Here is a 13,740-nt window from a genome sequence, read left to right on the forward strand (position 1 = left end):
CAAAAGGGTGTTGGCCAGAGATAGTCACTCTGTGCTGGTGCTTTGAATACAGCCATATTTATAAATACTTCACCTATAAAACTAAACAGTGCTCCAAAAGAACATCGTTGGTGTTACTAAGAGATTTGCTTAAATGATATTTTTATTTAAAATACCATTTTTTTCAGCAACAATAGCCAAACTCAGACATGACCATGGCATGCACCTGGTTTAGAGGGAGGGGTTATGGGAGGGAAGAAGGAAGCGGGGGGGGGGGATATTATGTCAAAATTGCTCACTTCTCCAAGGTTGCCAACCCCAGTTTTAAAGGAGAAGGAAAACAGCAGATGTATTGGTAGGACATAGATGTTTTCCTCTCTTGTCCTAGTCTCCTAAATTGCATTATCACAGCTAGTCAACATGTAAAATGTAAACAAACTACAATTAACCACAGAAAATTACCATCACAGCAGCGGGGCAGCTCATTGTGACAAACTGCAGACCTGGCATGGGAAAATTTGGGGAGGGAACGTTTGGGAAGTCAACGTAATAGCTCATTACACATGTGAAAAGCATCTATGCATGGAGTCGCCAACTGGATGTGATTTTTGCATTAGTGTAGAGCTATAATATAGACTAAATTAAGACGTGAGCTAACCCTAAAATTACAGTTAGTGTCACTACTTCCTTATCATCATGAAGTTGAGCACAGACCAGGTGTCTGTAGCACACACAAACCTGTGTGCCTCTGACCTCTTTGCTTGTTCATTTACATTTATTTAACCAGGTTAGTCCCACTTAGATTAAAATCTCTTTTACAAGAGAGACCTGATCAAGAATGGCAGCAGTACACCAATTTCAGCACACACTCACATGAAGACAACAGAATAGCTCAAAGTGCAAAATAGCATAAAAACGAAGGGAAAAGATACAAACCTGTTGTCAATTGAAACATTTACTATTTCCAATAGACTCAGATTCCATAGACTTAACCATACCTTTAAATTCGGATAGAGTAACCAAGTCCTGGAGTTAGGTTTATTCTGCAGGCTATTCCTGGCAGATGGTGCGGAAAACATAAAGGTCTTATTGCCCAGCTCAGTCCGAACTTTAGGAACAGAAAAGGCCATTCAACTGGATTAATTCAGATTTTACAAGAGGAAATCAGATTACTTGTTCTTTTAGAATTGTTGTTGCTGTTGTTGTTGTTGTTTTTGGATGGGAATATTTTAATTTCTCAGTTCCAAGCAATAGCTTGCTTACTCGTCTTACCTGGACTCACTCCAGGAAGGATGATGGTATACAGTAAAAAACTGAGCGTTAATTTAACTCCGAGAGTGTACAAATGGATCCTTCCGGGTCCATATGTACACTCTCAGAGTTAAATGAACACTCAGGAAGTTAAATTAACACTCAGGATTTTACTGTGTAGGGACTGACTGGTGATTACGAAGACTGTGTCTACTTAAATATTTACTTTGTTACCACGTTTTCTTCCAAATGTTATTTTCCCCAAGTAAATCAGTTTGACCCATGCAGTACCTTATATTTAGAGACTACTAAATGTCCATGTGTTAAAGGAATAGTTTGTACCCCAAATGAAACCTCTGTGATAATTAGGAGTTGGCTCTTGTAGGAGACGTTCAAACAGAGACGTTCTCCTGAATGTCTCTGTTTCTTGCATGAACTTCTCTGTTTGAACGTCTCTGAACTCGAACGTGCCTGCCTGTGCGAGGTTTGTTTTGAAAGCAAGACAAGGAAGGGAAGATTTGCAGTAAATAATGGCTTGAATTTCAGTCTTTTCGCCTCACAGATCTATTGTATGGCTTTATCTTGGAAGCCATACAATAGATCCAAAATGAAGACTTGGATTGTGCTGCACGAGCAGTTTGAAGTATTTTTATGGTTTTTTTTGCCATTTATGGAACTCTAATGAACTGGCCACCATCCACTGCAATTATTTGGAAGAAATCCGCTCTGACATTTCGTTGGCTAACTCCTTCAGTGTTGTATGGAAACAGAACACTAAACTGGGTTTCTGTTGGCATGATGGTGAGTAGATAATAAGAGTCTTCACTTTGGGGTTGCACTATCACTTTTAACCATGCAGACCGTTGGCTCACAGATATAAAAATCAACCCAAGTCAGCTTAAAGTAATCAGTCATTGTCAATTAACTGTGTAAAACCATCCTAAAAGGGGTTTTGTTTCGGCCAGTTTCACGTGTCCCATAACCTGTTCTTACTGTAGAATTAGCAGGGGCAGTCAGAAAGGAACGCCTCTGGAACAACACTGCCCTCTCTGTACATTTTGGGTATTGACTGGCCAGCTGCCTTGATTGCTGCTCCACATAAACAGCTGCACATCTGTGCAGGCTTAGACGCCTCAGGGGAACAAAGGGGAGGCTGAGGACCGACTGCACGATGTGTAAATGAACTAGGCCCCGAAGGGGACGGCAGTCGACAAGCACCCGTCGTCCTTTTGGCCGCTTTTCCGAGCAGGCTTAAGTTTCCTCCATGGGACTCAGAACATTCCAAGTGTTGCTTTTCCCTTAAGGGTCTTTTTTGTGTGTGTGTGTGTGTGTGTGTGTGTGTGTGTGTGTGTGTGTGATCTTTTTGTTATTTTGCTGTATCCTAATAGTTTTCTGTTTTTTCCTGAGCGTTTTGTCAAGGAGAAGAAGGGTAGCTTGTTGTAAGCTACTTGGATGAATGCTGTATTAAACAGACATCTAACAGAAAGAGACCGACGTTTGCGAGAGATTGTAACAATTAAGGAGTCTGCTGCAAAACCCCACAATGTTCCCTATTAGAGATAGGAAATACATTTTGCTTGGCAATGAGAGCATGTCTCATTGAGTGTTTCCATGTACTCTGTGGGTTTTTTTCTTCATTGTATGTGTTTATATCCATTAGAGTAACCATGTGCATGCCTGCAGGGTCTGTCCTGAATGTGGTGGGGACATTGGCAAATGTCTTTTGTCTTTCTTTTTTTTTCATGCATACATGTGTGTTTTCTGCATGTGTGCTGCTGAGGGACATCTGATCTCATTGCACACTGCACGCCACACTTGCTTGCAGGTGGTCTGTCCGCACATGGGGGCCAAGCAGATTTAATATTTCATAGGAACGCAGCACACCCCTGGACGCCGTCATTGAGTCCACATGGCTGGCCGGAAAGCTGCTCTGTGAACACTTGGCTGAAATATGTGGCCTGCCGGCCCCCTTACCACCATGCTGCTCACACACTTGCTGGGCCTAGCAATTAAGAGCCAGCCACAGCTACAGATGTTGGCAGATGTCTTTAACCCTTTAGGTGTCTTTGTGTTTGCCAGCTTTTCTCTGCGTGGACGGTGAAAAGCAGGTGAAAAAGGGTTGTTTGTGTTTCCACCAAGACTATGATAACTAGTCGCATTAGAATAAATGCAACTAGTGAAGAGAGAAGATGGGTGTGACAGAGATGCAGAGGGACAGAGAGGCACAGAGGAAGAAGAAGTACAAAGATAAAGAAAACGGAGGCGCGTCGGAGAGATGGGAAAGAGGACGCTGGAGAGAGCACAGCCATTAGGCACACTGCATTTCAGTGTGAGAAGTTCCAGGCCAAGTGTGTTAGCTAAGCTTTCAGCTATTCAAAATTTAATGCCCCCTCCACTCCTATGCACCATATAAACAGGAAATCTAAACCAAACATGTTTGTGACCCCGCTGCAAATCAGCTGCGAGGAATTCAAAGTCGGGTCCATATTTTATTCAACATGCAACAAATTCCGGCAAGATTAATTCTTGTCCTGTGTTTGTGGTAAGAGAACGTGCATATCGCATACAGTGCGGGGTTGGACTTGGGCCAAAGAGAGCAGAGGGAACTTCATCAGCACCATTATTCAACAAGGTCAAACTCGATTTAGATTTGGAGTGAAAGCCAAAACAGGGCATCTTGAAGCTCTTAGGAAACTATTCCGGATCTTAAACAGACCAGGGGGACCGTGTACATCTCCCTAATTACACATGTCAATTTATGTACAAGCGCTCGGTTTAGTCAAGCTCCATTACAACCCCCTTCAACTTCTCTCTATTTCTATCATCCTCTCTCTCTCTCTCTCTCTCTCTCTCTCTCTCTCTCTCCCTCTCTCATTCTTTTTTCTTTGTTTCTCTTTGTCTTGATCTCCATCTTCCAATATTCCAAACACACACATATACATACGTACATGCTCAGAAATACACAGCACTTCCGGCATGAGAAAAAACTCCTACAGCTTCACTGTCTGCAGCTTCAGTCTTGTAATTGTGTGCACTTACTACTTGCACGCACGCACACACACATACACGCACATAAATTTGGTTAGCAAGTCAACAAGACAAGCCATGTCAGTTCACAGCTTGACAGCTTGTTAATGCTGTACGACTTCTTTGGGAACAAAGGATGCATTGCAGAAACCCAAGACTGCATGTAATTAATCCAATCCGGGCAATAACTCCCTCAAATATTTACTGAACTCCGCTATCAGAGTTGAGGGAGACAAATGAAGAGCCTGACCAAGACCTCACAAATCCAGCAGAGTGTGCTGAATCCAGAAAGCATGGCGGCGAGGAGGGCAGGTGAAAGACATTTCTGTTATAACTCCTGTCACCCCCCCTGATCGTAATTGTGTGATTCTGTTTTTAAAGGACGGACCGTAACCCATAAGGGACCTTAAACTACCGCAATGTTGTCATCTCCCGGTATGAGAGCAGAGGTTTTTTCAAGCACTTTATGACACGACCGTCTGCAATTCATGGGAGAGTGACCAAAGTAAACACAAAGCAGAGTTATGCAGATTTTCTTCCCCCCCCCGTGCGTCTTGCTCTTGGTGACCTGATACCACGCAGCTTCATAATATTAATGGTAGGCCTCGCTTACTGCACCTTGAAGTTAAATGGTGTAGAAATGTATTTTTTTTAGACCATGCACAAAACACATCATGCACACACACATGCACACATGCACACATGCACACACACACACACACACACACACAGACCACACTACTGATGCAGAGCAAAATGAGGTCCTTTCAATTAAAAAAAACCCAAAACAAACAAACTACAAAACAAAATGCATTGACAGTAGCTTTTCAGTCCCTCAGGTCAGCCATCTTGGGCACGATAAACTGCCGTGTTTGGGAAGCAATCGTCTTGCATACAGGGTTGTATACAGTGAAAGGATGAAAGAGAGGAAAGCACCTGCAAAGGCTGGGGGTGGGGTGGGGGTGGGGGGGGTGCTGAGGAAAATATGGGTGTGGCTCAGTAATGGCATGCCTCCTACCATTTACTCCACCTCAGCTGCAAAGCCTCATGAGACAAAAATCTGAAAACAACAAAACAAAATTATCTTAAAAACTGTTCAGATAATAGAAATGATGCAGGATGTATAGACTAATGTAGCTGTAGACTCATTAGAGTAATACTTTCCCAGCATGCTACAGTGCGGTGCTGTTTCCTTCTAGCCATGCCTTGGTAGCTATTTGCAAAATTTCAGCGTAGTTATCTTTCAGTCAGTGCCGGTTTTTTTACGAGATCTTGAAAATGGTCACGGGCCAGAGCCACAACCTGTGTGTTACAATGCAGCGTTTGTGCAGTCCTGCTCAGCCCTGGTTCGCACAGAGAGGCACGAGTGGTCTGGGTGCGAGCCATAATAACTTTTAACACTAGAGGGTAGCCTATTCAAGCGGGATTAGGCCTGCTTAACTCCGCAGAGATACAATTACCCCGCTGCACAAAGTGTTTCAATAGTTGAGAGAAAGGGCCATTAAAATACCTTTAAAAGGTCACAGAAAGCCAACTTCAAGGTTTGTTGTCTCTCCAGCTCCGAGTTACACGGAGAGGCGGTTGTGATCCCTTATGGGCTTTGCGAAGAGGGGGGTCCTGCCATTCTACAGGTTCACAGGAAAGACATCCAAACATGTTTGCTCATGCCATGGGACACGGTGTTTTCAGAGGGGCAGCAAAAGCAATGGGGAGAGAGAGCGAGAGAAAGACAGACAGAAAGACAGAGAGAGAGAGAGAGAGAGAGAGAGAGAGAGAGAGAGAGAGAGAGAGAGAGAGAGAGAGAGAGAGAGAGAGAGAATGGGGGAGAGAGGAAGGAGGGAGGAGAAACAGGTCTGGTGGCCACATGTCCCCTCTGTTGCTTGGTGTATGGTTATTGCAGGGTAAGGTTTCGTGCTAAACATCCACAGAGGAGCTGAAAATAAACCTTGTCCAAATACAGGGGCTGGGTGGTAGAGTGATGAGGACAGGCCCCCAGACTGGACCCTCCGACTCCCATGGACAACCTCTACCTCCTCTGCTCCGTATCCCTCCACTTTCTGTTCCTTCACTACAAATCCAAGACCCCCCCCAAAAAAAAAATCCGTGTAACTCTGACCCCAACCCATCCACATTATGGGAATTGACCCCTCTTCTCCCCTTACTTCGTTCCTGGCTCAAAACGTGCGAGAAAACTCCTGAATCTTGGGAAGCAATCGTACCGCATTTGGCTCGACGATGACAGCCGGCCGTTTCCCTCTACCTGTTTGCAAAATGTGATTGCAACAATAGCAGCTGTCTGCCATTTTAGGTCACATCCATTGTAGTGTCAGAAACACCCCGAGCTATGTCACATTACTGAGCAGTAAAACAAGTTAAAGAGGACCTTAATTGCCTGGTTGCTGTCCTTTGAAAAACATTTTTTCCCTTCCTCGGAGGAGAATGTTCCTAAACTAGAAAGGTCAGCGCTGAGGCAGAGGGAGAGAGCCACATCAAACAAGGAGCGTGTATGAATCTGTCAGCAATGAAAGGCTATTACTACAGTAGCAGTGCCCTGCCTTAGGGAGCAGGCTGTCAGCTTCCTCATTAAAAGACTGACCTGAGCTGCAGAGCGCCTGGGGATAGTTCACATACACAGGTCGACTCTGCTGCTGGTGCTCTATCTTTTACACAACACCAAGGAATACAGTGACGAGACATGGGTGGATGCATGTAGCAGTGTGTATGTGCATGCAAGTGCGTGCATGTGCGTGTGTGTGTGTGCGTGTGCATGTGCGTGCATGTCTATGTGTGTGTTTGAGCGGGGGAGAGAGATAAAAGCAGAGTGTGGGCGTATTTGGATCTTGCCTCTGTGAAATCAGAAACACAAACACATCAGACCTAAAACAAGCTTACCACATCCCCAGCTTCTGTGAACAATTAGAAAAGCATCAACGCCATTACGCTGACTCTGACACGCCATACCCAAACCCCGTTCCCTTCCCCAATAAGAAAACACACCCGCGGCGGTGAATGAGCTAATGGCGCTCGCTCCTGGGTTCTGGCGAACGGGCCACATGAGGGGCGAGAGTCTCCTATCCGTCTCCGACAACCCCGATCCTGGGCAAGCCAATCCACCGCCGCCGCTGGCCTGGGGGACAAACGACCGCCGAGGTTGTGCGGCAGTCAGTGAACCTGTCTGTCTCCTGTCAGCCTGCTGTCACGCACACATCCAAGCCCTGCATCAATACCCAGCACCCCGCCACCCAAACCCAGGGTCTGCCTGCACTGAACGCACATGTTTTGATTGCTGATGGCCATGTCAGGAGTCAAGTAGAGCCTCTTAAAATGTGGCCTAGGGGCAAGGGTCGTCCGCTAATGAGTAAAAGCTTTTTCTTTCTTGTTTTGCAGGCAGGGAGGGACTGAGGAAATGTGCTCACTAGGCGGCTGTGGGGTGGCGGGGCGCAGAATGTGTGAAGGGATGGGTAGTGGCAGGGGAGAGGAAAGGGTAAAAGGGGTGAGCGGGTGCAGGGGGGTCAGGAAGTGGAGCAAGAGGGGAGGCAAGAGGTGAGGTCTCAGGTGAGAGGGGGCGATAATGATAAACTGGGTTCTTCTGCCGTGCTGGGCAGAGAGAGGGTCAAAGAGATAGAGAGAGACGGAGAGGGAAAATGGGGAGGAGGAGGAAAACAAGGTCAAACTGAGATCCCACGTCTACTATTTTGAGTGCTCCCAACGTGTCCACGGCAGTTAGAAATGACTTTTTTTTTACATGTTTAGTGCGAGTACTGACTCGACCAAATCATTTTGTCTTTATTTCGTGTTTTGTTTTTCAGTTATCCTCAACTCTTTTGGCCAACCACCCGGCTCCCGTGTGGCTCTTCCACCGCCATTTGGCTCTCCTGTGTGAGTGACTCCATCTCCGTGCCCATCTAGATATCTATTTTCTGGCTTATCTGTCTTCCTCCCCTTTGTTTGTGTGTCTGACTTCCAAAAAAAAACAAAAAAAACAAAAACAAATCATAGTGCTCATCTTTGGTTTTGTTTATAGACCCGATGCGGTTTACGACATCGCGTCTCCCCGAGATCCATTAAGGTCTCTGGTAGTGGGACTCCGCTCACCCCTCCTCCCCACTGGACTGGGTGTTGTAGGGGCTTGTCAAAGGCCAGACAGCCTGACCCTGACATACTGGGATTGATTCACAAGAAACTCCCCGTGCCCCTTGGCTTTCCTCTTGTCCTGGTGGGCCCAGGGCCGTGGCGGGGCTGTATATTAAGAGGATGTGTGGATGAGAAATGCGAGGAAGAGGAAAGCCGGCCCCCCGTGTCAGCAGGGTTAACCCTGGGTGCTGCAGTACCATGGAGTGCAATGAGATGCGCTTTGTTTCTTTCTTCTGGCCGGCCTTTACTTCCATAGGCAGAAGGTGTGTGTGTGTGTGTGTGTGTGTGTGTGTGTGTGTGTGTGTGTGTGTGTGTGCGTGCATGTGTGTGTGTGTCTGTGTGAGAGTTAGTGTTAGCTGTGGTGGGCTGTTTGAAGCCTCTCTGATGGTTCCTCTGGCGCTCACCAGGAAACGTTTGTCTGTACATTGGATGAGCTCCTCCAGATGTTCCCATAATACGGCTGATATGTGCGGGTGTGTGTGTGAGTTTGTGTGTGTGCAAGTGCTCTGGTGTGAATGCATGTGTGTGCGTGTGCGTGCGCGCCCACTCAATTGCGTGCATGTGTATGTGTTTAGAAAGGAAGGGGAGGGAGGGGTGCATGTCCCAATTACAGCAAGGTAAACTGTTGATGTAAAAGAAACTAAAGCTAACATTTACCGGCCGTGACTCTACCGCGTCTCCCATCGTGAGTTCAGTCTGCGCCGTGACGCAGGGCCCGGAGGCCCGCCGAGCCCGGAGGCCCGCCGAGCCCCCCGGAGGCGGGTTTAAATGCAGCTAATGAATTCCCCGTAATGGTTTTCCAAAGGGCACTCGAGCAGTCTAATGGGCGACGTCAGAATAAAAGAAACGCCTGTTTGCTCTGAACTTTACCAGCCTACTGCCCCCCCCGCCCAGCCCCCAAAAAAAGGAAATACACGAAAAGATAATAATCCGTCCTCACTGGTCCTCGAGGTGCTTATATGGACTATTTTAGTGGAATTATGTGTAATTTAGCGAAAATCTTGTGACAGACACTTTTTTTTTTACATATGGTCAGCTGCCTTTGGCTGAGAGGATTGCGGCCAACTATTTTGTTCTGGATTGTGTCACTTATGTTCACTCTGGTTTCCTTTCTCTCTTTTATTTTCTTTTTTTTAATATTCTCTCTAAAATCATAATTTTGGTGCGGAAGATAAGATTTAGTGCCTTTTATCCCCCTTTACCCACCCTGCCCCAGGGCAGGTAAGACAGCCTTGTTCTTGTCGGGTGGATTATGGAGCTCGCTGGGCAGGCTCCAACATTCACATCATCATTTAGCCACCCAGCCCGGGACTCTAACAAAACCCATTCTCAATACGGCCCATTCATTCTACCGCCCTAATTGGCGGCGGAAGGGCACAAAGTTACACCAACAGGAAGCGGTTTGCTCCTCAAGCCTCCACATTGCACCTGATCCTCTAATATACGTTTCCTCGCCCACAGGCTCCCGTCCAGCTGAGTGGTTTAGGAAAAACAATCGAGCGTGGGACATTTCCCTCCTGTTTAGAAAAACGCCTTGGAAATACGTAATCTGTGCAAGTTCTTGCAGACGGCAATATATAGTGATACATATCTGCAAATTCCTGCGGATAAGGACGGCGAGATGGCCACATCAAGGCGATTTCTGTAGGGCATTGTGTCTCATGGGGCACGGACACAATGAGAAATTCCAAAGCAGGAAACATCGGAAGGAAAATACCTGCATACACCCGCCAAGAAGGTGCAGGATAACGGGAGGGTATTGTATCTTACTTTGTGTGTCTGTGTGTGCTCATGTGTGCACATAAGCCTGTGCATGTTAGTACAGTAGTTGGTGTATGCGTGTGTGTTTGCATGTGTGTGTATGTGCGTGCGTGCGAGCATGTGTGTGTGTGTGTGTGTGTTTATGCATGTACACGAGTGTGTATGTGTGTATGTGCATATCTGTTTTCCCATGTAGTTTGTGTGTGTGTTTGTGTGTGCTTAGGTATATATTCTTATTTTTTTCTGTGTATGTGTAATCAGGTATGTGTTCATGTATGTTTTTGTGTTAGCTGTGGCAGGTGTCTGTGTATGCTTGTAAGTGTGTGTATTTGCACTTGGATATACAAATATGTATACAAGTGTGTGTGCGTGTTTGTATGTGTGCGTATGTGTGTGTGTATGTGTGTGTGTGTGTGTAAACATACATTTTTTGCACCTGAGTGTATGTATGTATATGTGTATAACTGTGTGGACATGTGTGTTTTCGTGTGTATATTTGTATATGTTGGTGTCAGTCTTTGTGTGTGTGTGTGTGTGTGTGTGTGTTCACTCGCTAGTCTCCCTCTAAAGCACCTCTGGGGGGGGGGGTGTACAGGGTGTGTTTGGTCCTCACCTGACTGCTTGTCTGCGAGGAGTCGCCTGACATCGTCTCCTCTCCGTCTCTCATCTGGCCTAAAGTTTAGCCAGGGACTGAGCCGCGGCGCAGGCAAAGCTCAAGCCGTCCTAATTCCCGGAGTGTCCACCTGACAGAGAGATCAAAGACAATAAAAATCTCTTTAATTCCCCCGCCCCCCCCCCCATTTTTCCTCGTGGACCTTCACTTACCATTTACGACTACATCAAACGGAAAGGATTCCTCTGTGGCAACGTTAACGCTTACAGGTGCTTTTCTCGAGTCAGGTGTCACCGGGTGAGCCCCCCCCCCACACACACACACACAAATATGGAGGCTGAGAATCCATGTCTCGCCGTTGTCGCGAGAGCCTCTGTGTTTATTTATCACCTCCGCCGAGGCTCCAGGAGAAGAAAAAAAAACCTACCTCCTCTGAAGAACCACACTTGAGCTGTGACCTCATTTGGAAGGCTAGCACCTGTGGAGTGCAAACAATTATCCCATTAGTGCTAAGAGGGGGCCGCCCCTACTCACCTAGCTGCCCCCCCCCACCCCAAAAAAAATCCAGACAAGCTTTGGTTTCTCCCAGTTCCCACATCTGAGGCCGGGGAGTATCTTGGAGGTGCATGGGTGCTCACAAAGAGGAGAGGGGGAGTCGCGGGGTGGGGATCAATGCTGTTCTCTGGCCCGAACAAAGCTCCGACAAATAAAAAAGGGGTCCTTCGCTCGCTGGGACAGACGGACCGGCCCACACACACCTGGATGGCCAGGGGAGTCATGGGGAGGATCCCCATGCTTCAAAGTCCCCCTGCCACCTGGGCTCATCACTGGGAGCGGGGAGGTGTGTGTGTGTGTGTGTGTGTGTGTGGGTTTCTTTGTGTGTCACACACACACACACACACGCCAAAGGGGTCTAAGTGTTTATTCTCAGCAACTGAAGTCAAACTTATCTCAAAGTGAGAGATACACACAGACACCGAGACAAGCACCCATACATCCACATGCACAGACCAAACAAGCACTTAACCCCCCCCCACACACACACACAGACACACACACAGACACACACACAGACACACACACAGACACACACACACAGACACACACACAGACACACACACAGACACACACACACACACACACACACACACACATATATTCACACACAGCCCTGAGTGAGGCTGGGAACCTGGGTGCAGGGCTGCTGTAGGAGCTGTTTGAAGCCAGCTGTCACAACCTGACAGCCTGTTGTTTTAGAGGCCTTTGGTATGGCCAAGGGGCCGAGGGGAGAAAAACAACACCAGGAATGTGTACAAGTCAGGACCCAACAGTAAATCCTTCGTCCGTTTCCTTTCTCCCGACACAGACGGAGGGGAGCGAGGTCGTCCAAGGGAGAGAGCAGAGGGACATGGGAGCGCCTTGAGTCTGCGCCCGAACCCACCGCAACGCTAATCTCCTGCGAGCCCTCTTTTTCTTCTCTCACCCTCTCTCACCTTCTCTCTTAAACTGTGACTGAGTCGCTCACCTTGAGCCTCGTCATCTTAATCTCTCTTCCTGCCCGCTGTGCACTTTCCAGGCTATCTCGCACCCTCTCTATCTCTGACAATTTCTCTTCTCCTCTCCTCTCTTCTCTTCTCTTCTGTACTTCTCCCTTCTTAATCACCCGTTTCCACCTTCCATTCAGTGCAACTTTCTGTGTTTTTGTTTTTCCAGTGTTTCACACATGTCCCTAATTGCATTAGTTTGGCTGTGTTCAGTCGGAACAGAAAAACACAAACAACCACAGAAAGAGAGAGAGAGAGACAGAGAGAGAGAAGCAAGCAAACAAACAAACAAACAAACACATTTAACATAGATTTGAACGAAGCCACAAAAACCCATTAACGCACACAGCTTGAAGTGATCACACAAACAACAACACCTACCACGCGTGCTCAGGAGAAACGTGGATTTTCGGTTTCTTTCTGCAGGCCGTTGCTCTGGTGAACGCTTAAAAACAGTCATACAGTGTCAGAAACAGTCCCCCCGCATTATGACTGCAACACTCAACATCCACTCTACCGACAAATACTAAGTTAAGTACACAGAGGTTTGAACACAGTTGTAACATATCATCATTGTCTGCATATACATGCATATTCTGTCATGTCCACCTATCTCATGTCTATAAAGCGACCTGTTAACATACTTATTCCAGCATTTTTGCACTCTGCACTATTGTCATCCTGTTATAACATCATTTTTTTAATAATCCATCCATCCATCCATTATCCAAGCCGCTTATCCCAGTTGGGGTTGCGGGACGCCGGAGCCTATCCCAGCAGTCAATGGGCAGCAGGCGGGGAGACACCTTGGACACTTTTTTAAAAAATTTCCCCCCTTTTTCTCCCCAATTGTACTTGGCCAATTACTCTACTTTCCCGGTTGCTGCTCCACCCTCTCTGCTGATCCAGGGAGGGCTGCAGACTACCACATGCCTCCTCCGGTACATGTGGAGTCGCCAACCGCTTCTTTTCACCTGACAGTGAGGAGTTTCACCAGGGGGACGTAGCGCGTGGGAGCACGCTATTCCCCCCAGTTCCCCCTCCCCCTCTGAACAGGCGCCCCGACCGAACAGAGGAGGTGCTAGTGCAGTGACCAGGACACATACCCACATCCGGCTTTCCACCTGCAGACACGGCCAATTGTGTCTGTAGGGACCCTCATAGCACCTGACACTGGGCCGGATCCGCCCACAGTCCGGCAGATCCACATAGGAACCACATCCGCCCATAGACCGCCCCTTGCCTGTGTGCCGATTCCGGCAGATCGATCACATCCGCTCCTAGACCGCCCCGCGCCTCTGGCCAGAGTGTGGCCTATTGGCCCGTTGTGCAAAAAGACACTGGGGCGGATCCATTTTGTGAATCCACCAGAGTGTCTGTGATACATCTGGCCCGGATCTGGCCCAGTTTCATTTTGCTGTCTGGGGACGC

This window comes from Lampris incognitus, chromosome 16, assembly GCF_029633865.1.
Source record: "Lampris incognitus isolate fLamInc1 chromosome 16, fLamInc1.hap2, whole genome shotgun sequence".
NCBI classification, from domain to species: Eukaryota; Metazoa; Chordata; class Actinopteri; order Lampriformes; family Lampridae; genus Lampris; species Lampris incognitus.